Source organism: Macrotis lagotis, chromosome 1, assembly GCF_037893015.1.
Source record: "Macrotis lagotis isolate mMagLag1 chromosome 1, bilby.v1.9.chrom.fasta, whole genome shotgun sequence".
Taxonomy (NCBI): domain Eukaryota; kingdom Metazoa; phylum Chordata; class Mammalia; order Peramelemorphia; family Peramelidae; genus Macrotis; species Macrotis lagotis.
Window position 1 is genome coordinate 92,379,808 of NC_133658.1, and position 22,557 is coordinate 92,402,364.

The 22,557-nt window shown below is 35.8% G+C and overlaps 1 protein-coding gene and 1 pseudogene across 3 annotated transcripts in view; one reads left to right on the top strand and one right to left on the bottom strand.

The window, feature by feature from the left end:
• Positions 1-22,557, top strand: part of LOC141500963 (echinoderm microtubule-associated protein-like 4) — a 169,533-nt gene that overhangs the window by 38,899 nt on the left and 108,077 nt on the right. The gene's annotated exons all lie outside the window — the stretch shown is intronic.
• Positions 9,913-10,593, bottom strand: LOC141500957 (large ribosomal subunit protein uL23-like; annotated as a pseudogene).

Here is a 22,557-nt window from a genome sequence, read left to right on the forward strand (position 1 = left end):
TGCAAGGCAAATGGGGTTAAGTGGCTTGCCCAAGGCCACACAGCTAGATAATTATTAAGTGTCTGAGGTTGGAATTGAACCCAGGTACTCCTGACTCCAGGGCTGGTGCTTTATCCACTGCCCCACCTAGCTGCCACCCCCTTTTTTTTTTTTAACACATAGACATTCTTGATGGAACATTTGGTCCTTCTATCACATCCAGCTGGTTGTTTCACCTATCTCCCAGACCAACAATCCTAGGAAATTCTATTTCAGTTATGAATTTCAGCTGCTGGTTGACTGATTCTGAAATATCTTCACCCATCAGTTCTTTGGGTTTTTTTTTAATTTGTTCATTTTTGGTGATGCAGTGGGGTTAGGTGAGTTGTCCAAGGTTATACAACAAGTAAAAATCAAGTGTCTGGGGGCTGATTTGAAATCAGGTTCTCCTGACTTCAGGGCTGGTGCTCTAACCACTGTGCAACCTAGCTGCCCCACCCATCAGTTTTTAATGCATTATCACATACATTCCTAAATCAATAGTTAATGTGAAATCCTATACCTCCTAGAGGTAGATCATGTATATAACAATAATGTCTCTAGGTCAGAATATTTGGACATTTTAGTTCAAATTTTTTTTCACATAATTCTAGGTTGCTTACCAGATTAAATAGACCAATGAGCAACTTTGTCAACAATGTATTAGTGTCTGTATTTCCACAAAGTCATCAATATTCATTATTCATATTTTTATTCTCTTTGCTGGTCTAATGAGTGAGGTGTCTTAGAGATGTCCTTTCTCCGAGATATTTATTGCAGAAACTATTTTTCCCAATTGACAGATCCCCTTCTTAACCTAATTGCTTTGATTTTTCTGTTCATGCCAAAGTGTTTCATATTCATATACTCAAAATGATCTATTTAACTTTTGTTGTCATTTCACTTCACTCTCAGCTTGGTTGAGAACTCTCCACTCCTCCTTCTCTTTTCCCATAGCAGTGAAAATTTGATATGATCTCTAATGTTGAGGTAGTGGATTTAAGGTGGGAACTTAATTTCTGCCAAACTGGATTTTTTGCTTTCTTGGCAATTCTTGTTGGATTAGAAGTAATTTATGTTCTCAATTAACAAACACTACATAATAAGAGATCTTTTGTTTCTAATTCTTCCTTTCAAATCTATTTCATTGATCTAATTTTCTATTTTTGATTACTTTTGACATTATAAGAACTGGAAGTACCATTTTCCTTTCAGTCCTATATTTTTAAATTTTTCTTACTATGTAATTTTTTTAAAATGTACAAGTAAAAATAATGCAATTAAGACCAAAAGGAAGAGAACTGATTTGGAAAGCATCTTCAGCAAATTTCTCTGATGATTTAATATCTAAAAGATAATGATATAAAAATATAAGAAGAGTCATTCCACAGCAAGTATCTGGGCAAAGCACCCAAAATGATGGTTCTCAAATGAAATATAAGCTTTCAACAATTATGGGGGATGGGGGGGGGGGATGATCCAACTCTTATTGATAAGCATTTTGAAAAGGATCAATCAGTTTGGGGGTTCTTCCCTTAAACTTCTCAAATGGATAAATATGAGAAAAGTAGAAAGTAATAGTTGTTAATTATAAGAGAATAGGTACATTAGTGCACCATGGTGGGAGATATAAACTGGTCTGTCAGTTCTGAAATGATCTCAAAAAGTCACTATATACTCTTTTACCCATCTTTTTTGTTTTTTTTTTTGTTTTTTACAATTACTACTATTTGGCATGTACCTCAAGGATAGAAAGAGATAGAGAGAAAATGTATACAAGAGTGTTGTTTTTACTGTAGTACCTTTTTTTTGGTTGGGGTTTGGTTTTTTTTTTAGGTTTTTGCAAGGCAATGGGGTTAAGTGGCTTGCCCAAGGCCACATAGCTAGGTAATTGTTAAGTGTCTGAGACTGGATAGTACCTGTTTTTACTGTAGCAAAAACAAAGAGCAAAAATAGGGTACCCATTATTGGAGATTGGCTAAACAAATTAATGCATATGAATGCAATGGAATTTATTTTATTTATATAGAAATAGATATTTATATACATAGATTTTTTGTTTGTTTTTGATTTGTTTGTTTGACTATACATATTTGTTATATATGTTATGTCATAAAGAACTTCAAATTTAAAACATTTTAAAAGTTAAATTATTTCTGTTTAGGAAACACTTAATTTTAATTTTTTTCCAATTACATATAAAGATAGTTTTCAACATTCATTTTTGTAAGATTTTGAGTTTCATTTCCACCTCCCTTCCCTCCCTCCCCCTCTCCTTGACAGCCAGTAATATGATATAGGTTATACCTGTACAACCTTGTTAAACATATTTTTATATTACTCATATTGTGAAGGAAGAATTGAAAAGGAAAAAAAAAACATGAGAAGGAAAAAATAAAACAAATTTTAAAAAGTAAAGATACTATATTTTGGTCTACATTTAGACCAAAACAAAGACATGTGGAGACTAAAGAACTGAATACAGACCAAAGCAACTTATTTTTACTTTAGGTAACACTTTTGAAAATGACGTATGAAAACATACATCTCCTTCCATAATCAGTAAATTATGTAGAAATTTCTTATTTAACTTCAGATAATTACAAACCATATTTAATTAGCTGCATTAATTGTAAGTTTATAATGAACAATTTAAAATTTCCACTCAGGAGCAGAAGGAGAGATTTAAGGTCTTTTGTAATGAATTTTGTTATTTTGCTAAGTGACATAGTGGTTAGAGTATTGGAACTGTCATCAGGAAGACCTGAGTTCAAATGTGGCCTCAAGATGCTTCATACCTGTAGGAACTTGGGCAAGTTTCCCTCAGTCTCTGTCATGCTCTAGTTTACATAATTCTAAAAATAAGGATAATAAGAGTACCTACTTCCCAAGGTTGTGATAGGAGTCGTGAGATTTCTCTAAGTGCTTTAATGCAGTTATTAAGTACTTAATAAGTTTTTCTTTCTTTTCTTCTATTTCTTTTTCCTTTCCTTCCTTTCTTCTATACAGTGAATTTGAACATTGGATGTGAAGCCAAAATCACTTTCCTATGTGAGTTTGGTCAGGTTGCTTAATTTCTCTGGACCTCAGTTTCTTCATCTGTAAAATAGTCTAAACTATTTTAAAGATATTTTCGAGCTCTTAAGCCTAGGGTCATATGGAAATTAACTCTACTATTTTTTTATCACATTTTCATAAGATCATAGGTTGGATAGTATTTAAGGAGTCTATTTCATTTAAGTTATGTACTTGACTGTATTAGAACATGGTATTGGGAGAAGTGAAAGAAGACTACTACATTCCTGCTTTTGGAGAATTAGATTGAATTTTATTACAAATGTTGGAGATTAAATCTAAGTCACTATTATTGTATGATGAAATTAATTCTTTGTTGCAATATTATCATCATGATACTGTAATCCTGCAGTCATAGTTTCACTTGGCACCCTGGATTCTTTTTTAAAAAAATGTGATCCTTACAAAAGAGTGAAATGAAGGAAAATAGACATGTAGAAGGCATTAGAATTACCAGGTCTCAAATTATAAAGAAGTAATCATAAAACTGTTTGGTTAAAGATAAAGAAGTAAATCAGTGAGATAGACTCAATAAGCAATACAAATAAAAAAGCTCACAATTATAGAGCACTTTAAGGTTTGCAAAGCACTTTACAAATATTTCATTTTATTCTCACAGCAATCCTAGTAGGTCGGTGCTATTATTACAGCATTTCAGATAAGAAAACTGAAACAGACAAAGATTAGTTGACTTGCCCAGGGTCACACAACTAGAATGCATGGTCAGATTTGAATTCAAGGTCTTTCTGACTGCAAGTCTTAGGCTACTTTACTCCTACCTGACCCAGAAGCAAACACAGCAGAGCATACTCAATAAATTCAAGAATACAAAATATTTGGGTAAGGGCTCCATAATGATAAGCTTTAAATATATGCTCCAAGATAAAATCCACAAACTTTTTATTTTGCATAGTTAGATGGAAAGGTTAAACTGCCCAGGTAATTTGATAACTAGGAACAGAATGGAGAGTAATCAGTTATGGTCAGCATCATTTGCAGTTGCTGACGTCCAAGGGAAAGATAGGACTTAGAAGTCCTACTTTCAGTTCTATGATACACACACACACACTCTCATTCAAACATAACACCAGTCCTTTATCATATCTTCTAATTTTAAATGCACCAATTTTGTTTATTCAAAGATTTCCAATTATATGTTATCAAATTCTGCTGTCCTCTCTTTTTTTTGTGAATTCTTCCCCAGTCCATAGTCATCAAAGGTATTTTCTTACTTACTCCTATAAATTTAATAATGATGTGACGTTTTATGTCTAAACCATGTGTCCATTTAAGAGCTTTGGTATATGGCATGAGATAATGGTTTGTTTCTAATTTCTGCCAGATTGCTTTCTAGCTTTCCCCACAGTTTTTATGAAAAAAGCATTGTAACCCAGTAGTTGGAAGTTTGAGGTTTTATCTAACATTTATTATGCTGTTGTATTCTTTTGAGTCTAAATTTTCCAAGTATTTTTTCCTTATGTCAGAACAGTTAGAAAATCTATATAGAAGACTAGGAAGTACATTTTTGATAGTCATGCCTTACACAAGAGTAGATGCTTAATAAGAGTTTGAATTACACCACTTTAGAGTCATAGGTTTATACCTAGACAAGACTTTGAGGTCAGATTTTCATAACCACATTATTTTAGAAATGAGAAAATGAAGCCCAGAGTAGTTAAGTAAGTTGTTGAACATCAAACAGGTAGTAATTTTCAGAATCAGGGTTTGAAGCCAGGTCTTCTGATCTCAATTTGATCACCCTTTCAATTACTCCAAGGGTTTTTAAAGATCTTATGATGGGAATTTTAAAATTGGAAGGAATCCGTGAACCTATTTAATCTACACCCTTCCTCTTCTATTCTCCTTTCCCCTTTTCCATTAACCAGATGAGGAAAAAGGTTCATAATGATTAAGTTACTTGCCTTAGGTCACACAGTAAGGGAAATTAAGTCCTCCAAATTTACAAAACTGTCCTACACTGCTTCGGAACTAGCTTCTACAACTGTCACTTATTGTACCAGATGACTCCAGATCCAGAGCGGTTGGGAGTCCAGAATTATCCAGCTACCCAAGTAACTTAAGATTCAAACCCAGTTCTTCTGGCTGTACATTGTATACCTTCTTTTGAAAGTTGGATCTCCAGGGATAATGATAGCAAACCTAGTGATCTGGCAGATTTCCATGGCATTTAACATCCAATTAATTGGACTTGTGTGTGGTATCTTGCTTTTTGACTAAAAGGAAGAGGAAGTGGTTTACACCACAAGAAACCAGTTCCTATATCTTGTATAACACACTATTTATTGTTCCTCTTTTGAAGCTTTGCTATTTACCATTTTTCCTAAGTCACTATTAAAGTTATTAGCAAAGCATAAAAATATTTAATATTTTATTTATTTGTGAGTATAATCTGAATCTGAGTTAAGTTCTAAATGATAAATTGTTCACTGAGGAGTTTGTAGATTTTTTAGTCTGTTTTTACTCAGACAGGATGTCTTATTATAGTTCACATTTACATAATGCTTTTCTTACATCCTTAGGTCAGTAGATTGTTTTAACATCCTGGAAATGGTTTTGGAAAGTTTATATAATATGCTTTTTGAATTCCTAAAATTTTCTTTTCTCAGTTATCATTTTTCAGCTCAGAAGTGACCAATATTTGTCACTTAGTGTTTTTCATTTTTCTTTTTTTGGTTGTTATTTCCTTCCTATACTTATACTGTTTCCTTCCTGTATTTAATGTAGACCAAACCAGTTTAGCACCTGTTGAGTATACTGAAAGATCTTTACGTATGTACAAAAGATCTTTGGCCCTTTTTTTAAATTTATTTTTTTATTCTCATTTTGTACAAAATTTTTTTACATTAATAAAATATTCTTGTTTACAAGTAAACAAAATACCCCTCCTCCCCCATGAATATAGATAGACTTGCTTGGGCAAAAAAAAAAGGAAAGGGGAGAGAAAAAAATTAAAATTAAAAAAAAGTAATAGTAATAATTGTACGTATGGCCAGGTGGCACAGTGGACGAAACACCAGCCCTGGAGCCACGAGCACCCGAGCCCATATCCAGCCTCATAAACCCAACAATCACCCAGCCGTGTGGCATGCAAGCCACCCGATCCCCACTGCCCTGCAAAAACCAAAAAAAAAAGGGAAAAAAAAGACCCAAAATAAAATAAAATAGTAATAATAGTAGGGGTGGCTGGGTGGCAGACAGAGCATTGGCCCTTGAGCCAGGAACACCTGGGTCCAAATCCGGTCCCTGACACCCAAAGATCACCCTGCTATGTGGCCCCAGGCAGGCCACCCAGCCCCGCTTGCCCTGCACCCTCCCCCAAATAATAAAAAATGTGCTTCAGTCTTTGTTCCAACACCAACAACTCTGTCATGGGTGGATCTCATTCTTTATGGTAAGTCCATCACAAAAGTTACTTCCATATTTTTCCAATGTTGCCATTGCTGATCGTAACTCCCTCCTTTCGTATTTCTTCACTACCATGTACTATATTTTCTCTCTCCTTTCACTCTGACTCAGCTGTAGGGTCGCTGAGTGGCGCAGCAGACAGATGCCCCAGGGGGTCCTGGGGCCAAGAAGCCCTGAGCCCCCATACCACCCCTTAGGCCCAGAATCCACCTGGCCCTGTGGTCCTGGGCAGGCCTTCCATTCCCAGCCCCTTGCAAGAAGTAAGAAAGAAAATGTATTATATCTGAGCACTCTCCCCCCATGGTCCATCCTCTCCTCCTTTACTCACATCCCCACCCCTTCCCCCTGCTCCCCCCCCCTTTCTTACTCCAGATGCCTATACCCCATTGAGTATATTTGCTGTTTCCTCTCCTAGCCACCTGATGAGAGCAAAGGTTCCCTCATTCCCCCTTGCCTCTCCCCTTCCATATCATTGCAATAGCTCATTGTAATAAAAAAAAATCTTATGTGAAATATCTTGGAGTATTCCCCCTCTTCTTTTTCTTTCTCCCATTCCATTTCCCTTTTTTTCCTATTGACTCCATTTTTACACCATATTTTATCTTCGAATTCAGCTTTCTCCTGTGCTTCAACTATAAAAGCTCCCTCTACCTGCTCTATTAACTGAGAAGGTTCATATGAGTATTATCAGTGTCATTTTTCTATGCAGGAATACATGCAGTTCATCCTCATTAAGTCCCTCATATTTCCCCCCTCTCCTCCAATCTCCATGCTTCACCTGAGTCCTGTATCTGAAGATCAAACCTTCTGTTCAGCTCTGGCCATTCCAAAAGGAACCTTTGAAATTCCCCTGGTTCATTGAAAGTCCATCTTTTTCCCTGGAAGAGGACATTCAGCCTTGCTGGGTAGTTGATTCTTGGCTGCATTCTAAGCTCTTTTGCCTTCCGGTATATTGTATTCCAAGCCCTACGAGCTTCCAATGTAGTTGCTGCTAAATCCTGTGTGATCCTGACTGCAGCTCCACGATATTTGAACTGTGTCCTTCTGGCTGCTTGTAATATTTTCTCTTTGACTTGGGAGTTCTGGAACTTGGCTATAATATTCCTAGGGGTTGGTTTTTTGGGATCTCTTTCTCGGGGGGGGGGGGGGGTTGGTGGATTCTCTCCATTTCTATTTTTCCCTCTGCTTCTAGAATATCAGGGCAATTTTCCTGCAGTAATTCTTTGAAAATGATGTCAAGGCTCTTTTCCTGATCATGACTTTCAGGTATTCCAATAATTTTTAAATTATCTTTTCTAAGTCTGTTTTCCATATCAGTTGTTTTTTTCAATGAGATATTTCACATTTTCTTCTAATTTTTCATTTTTTTGGTTTTGAAGTATTGATTCCTGATTTCTGGTAAATTGATCAATCTCCCTGAATTCTATTCTTTGTCTGAAGGATTTGTTTTCCTCAGAGAGTTTTCTTATCTCTTTTTCCATCTGGCCAGTTTTGCTTTTTAAAGCATTCTCCTCAATAACTTTTTGAACTGTTTTATACATTTGACCTAAGCTGGTTTTTAACATGTTATTTTCTTCAGCATTTTTTTGGATTTCCTTGACTAAGCTGCTGACTTCATTTTCATGTTTTTCCTGCATCTCTCTCCTTTCTTTTCCCAGTTTTTCTTCCAACTCCCTCATTTGATTTTCAAAGTCTTTTTTGAGCTCTGTCATAGCCTGAGCCCAATTTCTGTTTTTCTTGGAGTCTTTAGATGCAGGAGCTTGTGCTTCCTCATCTTCAGACTGAGCATTTTGGTCCTTCTTGGGCTCATTTGCAAAATATTTCTCAATAGTCTTCTTTTTGTTTCTCTGCTTGCTCATTTTCCCAGCCTGGACCTGGTTTGGGGTGTTTTTTGAGCTTTTTGGGACACTCTCATAAGGGTCTCAGTGTGTGAGGCTCTGTCCTCCCTCCTGGTCTGTGAATGACCATAAGCGCCTCCCTCTGCCACGGGGCCAAGGTGGGGGGGGCCCTGTTGTTCTATGGAGGGGCCTAGACTGCGATCAGGATATGAATGTAGTCAGAGCCCCAAAGTCCTGTTCCCGGGGCAGAGGACAGAGCTTGCAGTTTCTCTTCACTCCCCTCCCTCAGCTCAATGGGCTCATGCCCTGGGGGCTCCTGCTTCTGTTTCCGGCTCTGGGCTGCAGAAAGACAAAGCTGCTCCCTGTGTGCCCTGAGGGCTGGGCTCCGCGTTCTTTGGCCCTTTTTGCCTTTTTATGTTAGCAGTTCATTTTTTATCCTTTATTCAGAAAAATGGTGTGGCTGAGATCAAATACTGAATATAAAGTGTTAAATTGAAGCTATGAGTATTTTTTTGTTCATGTAAACATATGTGTTTATATATGTATTATATATATGTATGTGTATATATATATATATAAATAATAGGATTTATCCAAGATGATAATGATGATAGGCCCCTATTGCAAAGTAGGCACATATCTGTTTTTATTGGGTACATTCATTGAGAGATGCATGTCTAATTTGTCTAGTATAGACCAAAAAGAAAAGATTTTTGCTAACAATTTTCATAAGTTGACAGTGCTCTGTGCAGAGTAATGTTTTTACTTTTTAAAATTTTTTCTAAATTTGTTTCTTGCAGATCAGAAAAGGAGTATTGCTTAGAAGTGGGGCATACATTAGTTTAAAACTTCAATATTTATAGTATTTTGCAGTATATAAACAACTGTGAGATTAGACAGAACAAGTATTATCTTTATTTTACAGAAAAGCTGAGGTTCAGTGAGGTGAACTGATTTGACTAGGACTGCATAGATAGTTAAATGTGAGAGACAGAACTTTAAATTAGGTTTCTTTCTCCAAGACCAGTACTACCCATTACATCTCATGTTTATCCTTTTGTCTCTTAAATACTTATGCAAATCATTCTTGTTGAACTTTCAGACCACTAAAATTCCTGGTTTGGGGGGGGTAGGTTTGCTTATATTAAATAAAAATCTCCCAATTAAATGTTTAATTATTTAAACTGTTAGAAAAAAATTCATCATGTGTACATCATGTTCAACCATTCAACTTATATAGTAATTTCCAATTAAATGAATCATAATGTATATCATATATCAATATTTTTAATCATTCCAAATAATGATCAGGTTACTTTGGCCTTTCTCTTTTACTTTTTTTTTTTTTGCTTTTGGTTGCAGTCAGTGTGTATTTCATCTTTATAGATTTTTTTCCCCTTGAATTACTTCATAAGCCTCTTTTTCAGATTTTTTATTCTTATTTGTTCATTTTATTTGTCTTGTGATATTATATTCATATACCACAATGTTTTTAACTATTCCCTTTTTTTTCCCCTGGAAAACTTTTTTATTGTGGGTGAAGAAGCAGGGCAGCTAGACAGTTTAGATGATTCCAATCTTGTTGGCAACATCTAAAGCATCATAGTCTGGAGCAAGACAGACATAGGCCTTCTTCTCTCCATCAGCCCAGATCAGTGTGTTGACCTTGGCCACATCAATGTCATACAGCTTCTTTACGGCCTGCTTGATTTGGTGTTTGTTGGCCTTGACGTCCACAATTAAGACCAGGGTGTTGTTATCCTCAATCTTTTTCATAGCAGACTCGGTGGTCAGGGGGAACTTAATGATGGCATAGTGATCAAGCTTGTTTCTCCGAGTGGCACTTTTCTGAGGGTATTTTGGCTGTCTTCGAAGCCTTAGTGTCTTGTGTCTCCGGAAGGTGGGCAAGGTTCGGATCTTCTTCTTTTTGTGGCTGTAGATGCCCTTCAACACCGCCTTCTTGGCCTTCAAGGCCTTGGCCTTGGCTTCTGTTGGGGGGGGGGGCGATGGTTTCCTTCTTGGCCTTCGGCGCCATCTTGGGGGAAAGGCTATTTCCTTTTTTAGGGACATTTAGGACATTTAGGTTTCTTCTGGTTTATTTTTAATCATACCTAATACTAATATGAAAAACTTTGGAGGTAATTCTCTTGTTCTCTCTTTTTCTCCTCCTCTCCCCCATCTCCCAGCAATTAAATCATAGAATCTCAGAGTTGGGAGGGACCTTAAAAACCAACTAATCCAACTCTTCCCTGAAATTGTTTTCCACTCTATAGCACACATGGGAAGTGATCAGCTAGGTAATTATTAAGTGTCTGAGGCCAAATTTGAACTCAGGTACTCCTGACTCCAGGGCTGGTGCTCTATTCACAGCGCCACCTAACCGCCCCGTTTAAAAAAATTTTGAAAGAAAATTTGTTACCTCTTGAAACAATATATTCTACTTTGGGATCAATTTAATCATTGGAAAGTTTTTCCTTATGTAATGTATAAAAAGTCTGAGAGACATAATTACTGGGTAAATAACCATTTTATTAGTTATTTCTAGCAAATAATTAATCAAAGGAGTCAGTGGGACTCTCCAACAGCTTTTTTACACTTATGCTCTTGAAAGAGTGGGTTTTCCTAGGCTGAAATCATCTCTTACTGGTTAATGATTAATGAAAGAATGTGGTTTTTTTTTTAAAAAGGTAGACCTAACTAATTAGGGGCCATGGTCTTGCCCCTTTTTACTCCTGGACCAACCATTCTTGGGTACAAAGGATCTGCCCAGCACCCAAGCCTGAGTAGAACACAATGGACTTCCCCACTTGGGTAGGGTGGGAAGATAGCTTTGGAGAGCATATCTCTCCCAGTTCTCCCAGAAGAAAATTAATTCAATCTCATTATCTTCAGTATTCTTTTGATGCTGATTTGACAAAGGAGAGTATGAGGAAATAGAGAAGAAACCCTGGATCTTCTAAATAATTTGTTATTTAATAATCATCTCTCTCATTTCCAACCATTGCTCTGTGATTCTGTCCTCTGTGACCAAGAAGTAATCTCTCCTCCACCTGATAGCCCTTCATTCCCCTGCTTAAAAAACTTTAGTGGCTTCCTATTGCCCCTAGGTTGAAATACGGACTCCTAAAGCTGGCATTTAAAAACTAGCTGCCTCTGATCAGTCTTTATAGGTTCACAGTCTCCAAATTCATCTTGTTATTTATCTTTCATTTGTGAAGAAAACCATGACATCGGGGAGGTGATGCCATGACAGGCAAGTGCATTGGATTTAAATGAGGGCAGCTGTGCAGAGTCATCGGTCTCACTGTCTCCTTCGGAGCCATCTGAGTCCGGTGGCCAGAATCAGATCAGAATGACTAGAGATGGCCCTGGATGTGAGGCAGTCTGAGTTCAGTGACTTGCCCAAGGTGATGCAACTAGTAAGGAGCTAAGGTTAGATTTGAACTCAGGTCCTCCTGACTCTATGGCTGGTGCTTTGTTCACTGCATCAGTATGAAGGCTACCTTTGCCTCCTGTATGCTGTCATTTTGATTTTTTTAAATCATTTTAGTCCATTAATTCAATTTTTTCATTGACAAGAAAAGATGATCAAGAACAAAAGAAAAGACAAAAAAATTAATACAAGAAATAATGATAGACGTGATATGCAATTAAAATAACTTCCATCCGAATACTCCAAACTGAAACATCATTTGTAATAAAAATGATATATGGATACTGATTCCATATAGAAATTTACCAAGGGGAGTGAAATAAATCTTTATATAAAGACATGTATAAACTCTGTGCCAAGCAGTTGCTCAGCTATAATATAATCTCATTTGATCCTCACAACTTTGTTGATGTACTTGCTATTATTTTCCTGATTTTGCAGCTGAAAAAAAATGGGACAAACAGAATTTGACTTCCTAGTGAGTATTTAAGGCTGAATTTGAATTCAGGCCTTCCTGATTCCAGGTCCAGCATTCTATCCACCACTGTCTCAGAAATTAATTGTCATGACAAGAAACTAAATGAACCTGAAAAACACCATAATCAGGAAGCAGTAGGCTTTCATAAGCAGAGAATTATTGCAGCCAGTGGCAGTACCAGTTTATATTCTAAGTTCTCTTGTAAAATCTTAGGGAGAAGCATGATGACTAGTTATAAGCACTGTCACCTCATAAAACAGAATGAAACCATTGAGAATAAAATCATTTTAAAGAGCATTTAAAGAGAGTTTCAACTTAAATGTTACCCTGAGAACATCTTAAGGATGAAAGTGGAATACTGAAAAACAGAAAAAGGTGGAAAAGATCTGTACAGATTTTTATAAACCATTTCCCTCCCCTAATTACTTATAGAAGCACCACATTTAGACTCTAACATCACAATTCTGTATTTTCATATAAAGGAGGTAGAAATGGTACTAAGGAGAACAAAGTCAGGTAAAGCAATAATGGATTAGACCAAGTTTGTATATAGAGGGGATAACTGCTACTGAAGATTCAATTATGAGTTGGTTTGAGAGATTGATTAAGAAGATATCAAAGATGTAAACAATAATCCAGTTCTTACTCATACTGAGAAGGGAACTTGGATAACATCTGCCAACCTCCATATACATTTAAATGTTTCAGAATACTATTCATATTCATCGAGGACTTTTTCAATGAGGTATTAATAAGAAAAAGGAAAGTTTTTCCCTAACTATTCCATACTAGACTACATCTTTACCATCACACAATTGACAGGTATAGGGATTTTAAGATCCCAGTCTTTTTGTTTGATTATTTTAAAGATTAAATAGAGCAAAATGCCAGTTTCCCATTCATACTTTGCACTCATTTAAGAATCCTTGAAAGATAGGAGAGAACCCTTTTTAGCCTTTTGATTATAGGTAGTCAAGGGTAGAACTGGGAGAGATATGCTTTCCAAAGCTATTGACCATAGTGGCAAAATGTCTAGTGCATGGTCTGTAAGAATTCAGATTAGCCCTCTCCTCCGGAAGAACCAAGAGAATGCAGAATATCTTCTCTGGGTGTGTATGACCATTCAAATGAAAGAGTTTGACACATTAATTGAAAATAGGAGAGAGGACTGGATTGCTATTAAGAATTTTTACTGTTCTTAGAGTGAACCTCAACCAGAAACAAAGATCCATTTTTTTTTTTAATACCAGTATTCTATTGATAATGGTGTGTGGTTTATAAGTCATAGAATGCTACACTTCCCAAGGAATTAAAAAGGTATTAATTACACAGGGATGGTTACGTGGTGCAGTGGATAAGAGCACTGGCCCTGGAGTTTCAGGAGTACCTGAGTTCAAATCTAGGCTCAGACACTTAATTACCTAGCCGTGTGGCCTTGGGCAAGCCACTTAACCCCATTGTCTTTCCCCCCCCCCAAAAAAAACTTAATTAGTAAATGAATGAATGAATGATTAAAAAAGGTATTACACAGAAGGAAATGTAGATGTACATAGTAGGTGTGATCAGACTGTACCATAAAAAATAAGGAATTTGGAAAAGTGAAAGATAAGTGATCTCTTTAGAGAAATGGAAGGCTAAAGACTGAATCTTTCCATTCATTGGCATAAGGAACTTCCTCTACTATTATAAATCAGGACCTCTGCACCTTAGATTCTTAGAAATTTGCCTGGAGTACTGAAAATTTGTGTAATTCCCTCAGTATTATAACTAGTATGCATCAGAGAAGCATATTAGCAGAGAAAAGATGGACTAATTACTGTGAGGTAAGGGAGAAAAAATGTCCATCATAACTATTGGATCTCTGGTAAGAGATCGTGAACATTGGTTATTTAGGATCATGGATGGATTGCCATCTGCATTATTAGAGGAAATGCTTTTTGTTTGCTTGTTTTTGAAAGGTAGTGTGGTTAAGTGACTTGCCCAAGGTCACACAACTAGGCAGTTATGAAGTGTCTGAGCCCACATTTGAACTCAGGTACTCTTGATTCCAGTGCTCTATCCACAGTGCCACCTAGCTGCCCCTGTTCTGCTTCTCTTAATGTTTGTTATTCTCTAACAAGAGTTAATGTCTATAAATAGTCCTTTGAGGATAATTCTTAATTAAAGAATTATTTTGTTTCATCTATTACCTGTCCACTGATTTATGGAAAAATGTTAACTTTTATGCCAAATTAGTTAATGGACTAATATTCCGTGTTTAAATTCTGTTGCTTTACATAAAACGTTGGTAAGTTGTATGAACTGTTCCAAGAACCACTAACTGCACAACACAAGAAACAGAATAAGGTATTTAAAAAATTCTGGAAATTGTTTACCACAACAATATCACAAGTTCATGAAACATGAATTGCAACTGGATTTATTACAAAAGAAATGAATATGCATGTGAAAACCCTATTCCAGGTACAAGGTCTTCACAATCCAAGCAAAAGTTTGCATATTTACAAAATTGCTCCCAAGGGAGGAGGGATAGAAATCTCCTCCTAAATGGAAGTGGCATTAGAAGAGGCAAAAACAGGTGTGGGGTAAGGATTAATGCCCTCTTGAAGAGGAGAAAGGCCATGGCAAAGGAGTATTCTTTTTTCCCTTGGTAACTGCTAGACCATGGAAATAAGGTGGTCTGCTTAACTATAAGGGTTCCAGCTGCAGAAGCAGTTCCTCATTCTAGTGCAGACTGGTTCCTGTCTTGACTCCCAAAGGACTCACTTGAAGTGCAAACGGCAAATTATATAAACTGAGGAGGGAGGCTGCATACTTTGGATCTTTAAAAATGAAAGAATTTTATATTAGTTCCTGGAGGTCATAGGAAACTACTGGAATTTACTGAATTGGGGGGGGGTAATAATATGGTATGACCTATTCTTTATAGGGGATGGACTGAAATTGGTACAGTTACCTATGAAGAAGATACTATTCCCCTAATGCTCTTACCTCACTTTATATCATAGAGGATCATAGAAAGGAAATGATTTAACCAATGTCACAGAACTAGCAGTTGAGACTTGGGTCTTCTGATTCTGAATCCAGTGCTATTTTTACTACACAAATAGATCTTCCAAACAAGAAAAAGTTCTTCAAAGAAGTTACTACCAGAAAAAAAAATCTGTGTGAACATATGAACAAATTTTTTAACCACACTGACAGCAATGACTGGAAGGATTTTCTTTTTTTATGTCACACGAATTTTTCCCAGTGCCTTTCTGTCTCCCTCCCAGAGAACTGTCTCATATAGCCAAAGCATTTTTTAAAGGGATAGGGTGAAGAGAATAAAGCAAAAGTAATCAATTCCCAAAATCTGAGACTATGTGCCATGATGCTCCATATGTATGGACTTTACATCTCTTCAAAGGAGACAGAAGAAAATGCCTTTTCTTTGGGAATTTTGTTCTTTGTAATTGTTTAGTATTTACTTTTTTTTTTAGATTTTTTCAAGGCAATGGGGTTAAGTGGCTTGCTCAAGGCCACATGGCTAGGTAATTATTAAGTGTCTGAGACTGGATTTGAACCCAGGTACTCCTGACTCCAAGGCTGGTGCTCTATTCACTGCGCCACCTAGCTGCCCCTAGTATTTACTTTCTAGTTTTTTAGTGATGGTTCTTTCCATTAATTGTCATAGTGCAATAAATTGTTTCCTTGCCTGCTTATTTTATTCTGCCTCAGTACGTGTTGTTCTTTTATACTTCTCTATATTCCCTTCTGCCCTTCTTCCTGTCTTTTAGACTTCAAAACCAAGCCAAGCCTCTTGCTGCTGAGTCCCAAGTCAGCCTTCATTCTTCTCCCATCCTTCTGGATTTCAAAGCCAGCCATGCCACTGTGCTGTCTTCACCTCTCTTATCCTCTTCCTTCCCCTATTCCCTCCTGTCTTATGTAATGTCTTCTCCCATTAGAATGTAAACTTGATTAAGGAAGGGAAAACAAACAGTATATGCATTTTGCTAAGTGCTGTTGATCCTCACAACAATACTTGGGAGGTAGATGTTTTTATTATCCCCGTTTTATATTGGAGGAACCTGAGACAGAGATTGTGTCCCCCAGCTGCTAAGTATTTGAGGCTAGGGTTGAGTTTTAGTTTTTCTGACTGCCCATGCTCCCTTTGTTTTGCCTGGCCTGAGGGCAGCTACTATTTTGTGTTATGGTCTTGTTTCATTTTGGTTTTGTTTTTGCTTTTATTTATGTTTCATTTATGCTTATTTAGCACAGTGTTTGCCACATAGTAAACCCATAGTAAATATTTACATCTTCCTTTCTTATGGCACTGAAATACTCTATTACATTTAGGTACCCCCATAATTTGTGTTTGGCTTTTTCCTCATCAGTAAACATATCTACTTTGCTTCCAGTTTTTTGAAGTACTTTTATAAGTATTTTAGTGTATTGAGGACTTTATCAACCTCTTTAGGATCTACCAGGGGAATGAATCTCTGGACATTTTAAGCACTTTATTTGCATAATTCCAAATACTTTACAAAATAATTATACTGATTCACAGATGCACTAGCATGCCTATCTTTCCACACCCCTGCAACATTAATTATTCTCATCTTTAAGGTCATTTTTGCCATTTTTTCCTGAGTGTGATTTGAAACCTCATATTTGGCATTTCTTAATAATGAGCTGGAGCATTCTTTTATATGATCATCTAAAAGTTTGTAATTCTCTTTTTGAGAACTGTATATTCTATTATGACTATTAGAAAATGGCTTCTGGATATAGATATCTCATTTATATCATGATGTTGCTGCATTAGACACATCTGACAAGGTGGTGATGGTAACCACACCCTTGGGGAGGAATATTTATTAATATGAATTTTTATTGCACATTCTACTCATCACTGGGAGTTATTTAAACTTCTTTTACCCTTTGTGAGTAAAGTTATTTTAATACTTTAAATGAAGATTTGATACTGTCTTAGCTAAATTTTAGTTTGTCATCCAGTAAACATGATTTTCAAAATGTAAACGCTTATGCTGTGCATTGTTTGTATTTGCTGTGTTTTTCATGTTCATGTAGGACAGGTACCAAGGTACCTCATTCTCATCGCCCTACTAATGAGAAACTTTTTTCTGGCACTGATGGGGCTCTTATCTAAATCCTTTGTCCCAGAGATCCTTTTGCTAGCAGTAGATATCTATATACCAAAGTATATGCCTTTCATAAGGGAATTCTTAAACATAAATGTAATGGAATATATTACATTCTTATGGGAAATTATGAATATAGAGGAAACAATGATATGACATAAGATGATAAAAAATGAACTAAGCATCACCAGGGAATAATGTATGCAAAGACTCCAGTTATACAAATAGAACAAAAAGAAAAACTGAAAATTTTAATTATGATGATCAATGTTCATTGACAAAAATTAAGTTTTTACTTTTACATTTATATATATATATATATATATATATATATATATATATATATATATATATCAGAATTTTTTTTTGGTACTGATCAGTGGTTCTTGGTAGACAAAATATTTTTCACCCTCAGTTTTATACTAAAACAATCCAACAATATGTTTATTGAATTTATATTATTCCTGTAATAATATAGAAAAGTTTGCTAAACTGTAGAGAAAATTTGCTAAAATACATTTCATTGTAGAAATTGGGTTAACTATGGATATAAGACATTAAAGAGAATTGGATTTAGTTGTTGTGTTGGTTTTGCTGAACTAATTTTTTTTCTCTTTTTGAATTGTTTGTTACAAGGGATTGTTTACTGGATAGGAAAAGGAAAGAAATACATTTAGAAATGAAGGTGATATAAGCGGCTAGGGGGCAGGGTGATGGGGTGCTGAACCTAGAATGGGAAAGACCGGAGTTTAAATTTGATTTCCATTACTGACAAGCTCTGTGACCTTGGCAAATTACTTATCTTCTGTTTGCCTCAGTCTTCTCTGTAATTGGTGGTGATAATAGTAGCTACCTATGAGAGTTTTTGGCACATGTTGTTAAGTCATTTTTCAGTCTTGTCCAATTCTCTGCAACTCCATTTGGAGTTTTCTTGGCAGAGGAACCAGAGTACTTTGCCATTTTTTTTCTCCTGCTCATTTACAAATTGGGAACTGAGGCCAACAGAGCTAAGTGACTTGCCCGGGATCAAACAGCTAATAAGTGTGTGAGGCAGATTTGACCCCAGGAAAGTGAGTCTTCCTGACTTTGGGCCCAGCACTCTTTCCACTGCACCACACAGCTGCCCCTGACCTGTAGTAACTGCTATATAAATCACAGTAATTTTCATGTAAGAGCATGATAGAAATTTTTTCTTTGTATTATACATGAAACTTCTATTACAGGAATAATATCAGAAATTCAATAAACATATTTTGGTGGATTATTTTAATATAAAATTGAGGGTACAAAACTTTTTTGTCTATCAAGAACCACTGATCATTACCAAAAAATTCTATACAGTGTGTGTGTATAAATGTAAAATAAAAAACTTATTTTTTCAGTGAACAAGCTTTTCCTTTCTCTTAAATATTAGAATAGGAAAATAAACTTCAAGAAATCACCATTCATTCAACAAGCATTGATTAAACATTACTGTCTGCCAGGCACTATAAGAAGTGCTGAGTTACAATGACAAAAATGATATGATCCCTGGTTTTTTACTGAATTTGTGGTTTTTATTAGTGTAGCGAACTCCTGGTAAGAAAACTTCCTCTTCTGGAGCTGTTCCATATCAGCTCTGTGATTAGAATCTTAGATTTGTCTGAAGTACCAAGTGGTTAAGGAATTTGTCCATGCCAAAGTAGCCAGCATCTACAGACTCCTGACTTAGACTGCTCTCTCTCCATTCTATTGTACTGTCTGGATATTCACCACATTGCTCCCCTCACTCATACCTCATCCTCTTATGACCTGAAGACTTAAGATGTAGGGTCCTTAGAAAATCTGGAGATCTTCCTCATTGAGGTTCCAGAGAGAATTATGGTCTGAAGACTTTGGATATTAGTGATAGTGTGATCGTAATCCAAACATTTGACCTCTTTGAGCCTCAGTTTCCTCATTTGTAAAATAACTTAGGATTAGGGAAAGGATAGGGATATATTCAGAGATGAAAGTAATATAAATATAGAATAGGAAATAAAAATGTTATTCAAGAAATCAAATCATTCAGTAAGTAAGTATTAAGTACTTAACTATATGCCAAATATGACATTTTGTGCTAAGGATACAAAAAAATGGTTACAGTTCTTGTCCTCAAAGAACTTGACTGTTTCTTGACTGGACCTGTGATGCCCTCCCTTCCCACTGTAGATATATCTATAGATGAATCCAAAGAAATTCACATATGTACATATATATATAGCTATAAACACACACACACACACATATTACTATTTGATATTTTATTCCAAGTTAATAACCAGTTGCTTTTGCGTAGGGAGGTAGAATAGTAATAGGCCTTTTATAGCAGGGGCAGGAATGTCCAGATATGACTTATGAAATCATTTGTTCTGGCACTGCCACAGTAACCACATATAGGACTCTAAATTCAGTAAATGTAGAAGCTTTGGGGAGTGAATTGATTAAATGTTTGACCAAAATAAGGAGGCTAATTTTTAAGTTGATAATATTCTACAGCCCTTGAATGATGGTATAAAGAACCAAATGGCCCTTGACAGAAAAGATTCCCCACTTCCATTTTTTACAGTTCTTTACATGCATTATCTCACTTGAAAATTTACCCTGTGAAGGTAGGTACAACAGGTACTTCCTTAGTTTTAAAGATGAGGAAATTGAGACTGAGAGGTTACCCTATGACATGCTTATTGTCATATACCTAGGATATGATGCTCACTTTTTCCCGAAACCAAGATTCAACTTCCTGCCCATTAGACAGTATTGTTTAGGCTGGATTGGAATTAGAAAATATAAGAAAAAAAGAAGAGAATACAATTTAAATGAGATGATGACTTGCATTGAATGATGAAAAGGAGTATAACGGTCATGGAGGAGAAATCAATAGGATGATGAAGTTAAGGAGAGTAAAATAGGATACTATCAGAAAGCCACTATAATTTGAAGTACAAAAATCAATTTAATTTTAGATGTGCTGACTTTGAGGTGCAGGAAATCTTGTCTTGGCAGTTAAATTGTAGGATTGGAGTTCCAGAGAGAATTGTGGTCTGAAGACTTTGGATATTAGTGATAGTGAAAGCAATGGGAATGAGATGAGGAAAGAAGTCTAAGGAAGATGATCTTAGAGGAAAGGAAAAGTTAGAGGAAGTAAAACTAAAGTATCATTCTGTCACTTTAGTAATGAGAAATTCTGCGTCAGGAAATGAGCAATCTCAGATGCTACAAAGAGAGCAAGAAAAATGAGAAAAGGCCATTGAATTTGCTGAATAAGAGGACATTGATGGCCCTAAAGAAGATAGTCATAGGGGAAAATCACACTTGGAGGGACTGAGGAATAAGTAAATCGGAAAACAGTGCAGTAGAGTGTTGCTTATTCTTTCAATGAATTTGGCAGTAATCGGATAGAAAGAAAATATTAGTGACTATAGCTAAGCTTATGGGTAGAAGTTTTGATGGATAGGTCCTAAAGGGGATGTGCTAAAGGACACAATAGAGAAGTGCTGGACTTAGAATTGAGGGAAGGACATCTCTTCCTTAGGAGAGGATAGGGTGAAGGTACAGAGGTTTTTAAACTAGAAAGGAAAAGAATCTAAGGAAGTTTACCTAAGTCTTTTGAGTAAACTAGGAAGTAGACCACAAGGAAGCAAGAAGAAAGAGAAAGAGGTATTTAAATGTGCTGCTTTTCCAGAGTGGGATAAGTGTATATGATTGTAAGACATGCACTTTATCACTTTTGTTTTGTGGAAATAGGTTTCTTTCTAGTTTGTGTGGTGTCCAATTACAATTTGAGTCCTATTAGTGTCATCAAACCACAGCGTTTAGATTTAAAACCATAGTTAAAAACAAGAGGCTCACTTTTTTTATTCACTATTTGGTTGAGATACTGAATATCAGAGACCCCAGAAAAAGGGGAGGGAAAAAAACATTAAATTTTGATGATGGTGCTTGGATCCAGAGTGGTTAAAATGGAAGAGAATTGGCTCTGGAGTAAGAAAGAGGACATGAGTTTAAATCCTATCCTCTCTTGTTGATTGCTTTTGTGACATTGGATAGATAAGTCACTTAATTTGCAGTGTTTTATTTGCTTCGTGTAGAAAAGGAGGGATTCTTCTAGATGATTCTTGCTAGCCCTTATGATACCATAATCTAAGTCTGAAAAGGAATTTTTCATCATCCAGGTTAAATCTTATTATTATAAACCCCAAAATACATTTCTAATGCTACAGTTTTTAAAATTAGATGTAAGTTAAAATAAATGAACTATCACTTGGAAATCTTTTTGTATGTGTATATATAAAAGTTTTGGGGAAGAACATTTAAATTAGATCTTTTATTTAACCTTCAAAGTGCTTAATATATTTTGAAAGCAGTGATAAAGATATTTTCTTAGCTAATCTAACTACATATTTTAAAGATAAAAATGATTTTTTAAAATTCAATTTTGTTCTCACTTTTTCTTGATTTTCTTTATTGTGCTCTACATTTTATGGATTTCTCTCCAATAGGTTTCTGTTATTGGGATTGTATCATCTAAGAATGATAGTATTTTCTTAAAATTAGTATTAGAGGAGCAGCTGGGTGGTATAGTAGATAAAGCACCAGCCCTGGAGTCAGGAGTACCTGAGTTCAAATCCAGTTTCAGACACTTAATAATTACCGCCGTGTGGCCTTGGGCAAGCCACTTAACCCCATTTGCCTTGCAAAAACCTAAAAAAAAAAACCCCAGTATTAGGAACCTAAATCTCCCCTGATTAATGGGTTGAGAACTGATAGTTTTCATGTTCAGATTTACAAGTGTAGGGGAGTTCAAAAACCAAGGGATCGTGTATAATATTTTGTGGGGTTAGTGAAATTTTTGATAACTATATTTCAGTATATAATTTGTTTCCTTTGTAATCCTATATATTTTATTTTATACATTTAAAAACCTTCTGAGAAAGAATCCATAGATTTCACCAGACTGCTAAAAGGGATACATGTCACAGAAAAGATTCAGAATCCCTCTTCTAGGACTACTTACTCTAAGCCTTCTTCGGCTATAAAACTTTCTGTAATTACTCACTGAAAATTGATTAGTTGTCATAAGTACAAAAGACACATGTAATTCTGAGCCAAAATTCTATATATTTT